The sequence below is a fragment of the Penaeus chinensis genome, chromosome 9 (assembly GCF_019202785.1).
Source record: "Penaeus chinensis breed Huanghai No. 1 chromosome 9, ASM1920278v2, whole genome shotgun sequence".
Classification (NCBI taxonomy): Eukaryota; Metazoa; Arthropoda; class Malacostraca; order Decapoda; family Penaeidae; genus Penaeus; species Penaeus chinensis.
The window spans coordinates 11,487,251-11,487,764 of record NC_061827.1 but is presented as its reverse complement, the minus strand read 5'-3'; positions in this window follow the sequence as shown (position 1 = coordinate 11,487,764).

The window sequence follows — 514 nt, the reverse complement described above, 5'->3', positions numbered from 1 at the left end:
ATGAGGATTGCTATGTTTTTTCGAAACGTTATAATTCAATTTCATATATTATTGTGGCTGTTAACTTTTCATCTTTGTGTACAAGTTATTGTGTACACACACACACACACACACACACACACACAGACACACACACACACACACACATATATTGATTTGTCTCCCGGACCTGTGTATAGTCACATATACTTGTCAATGAGCAATTTATATACATATCCGTGCACATGTTTGTGCTTGTAAACACACACACACACACACACACACACACACACACACACACACACACACATGCTAGCTATCTACGGTTTATCATAAAAAAAAGTTTATATACGACTTTCAGTACATCGACATAAGAAAGCAGTCTTTGTTGATCTTTCATGTGGTCTAAGGATATATAAGTTTTTTTGAAATTTCAACACAACAGGCTCTTTACCCAGCTAAACACACGCATTCCAAAAGACACTGATTATGCAAATTTTCAAGTCAGGATAAGAGTAAGAAAAGTCACAAATAT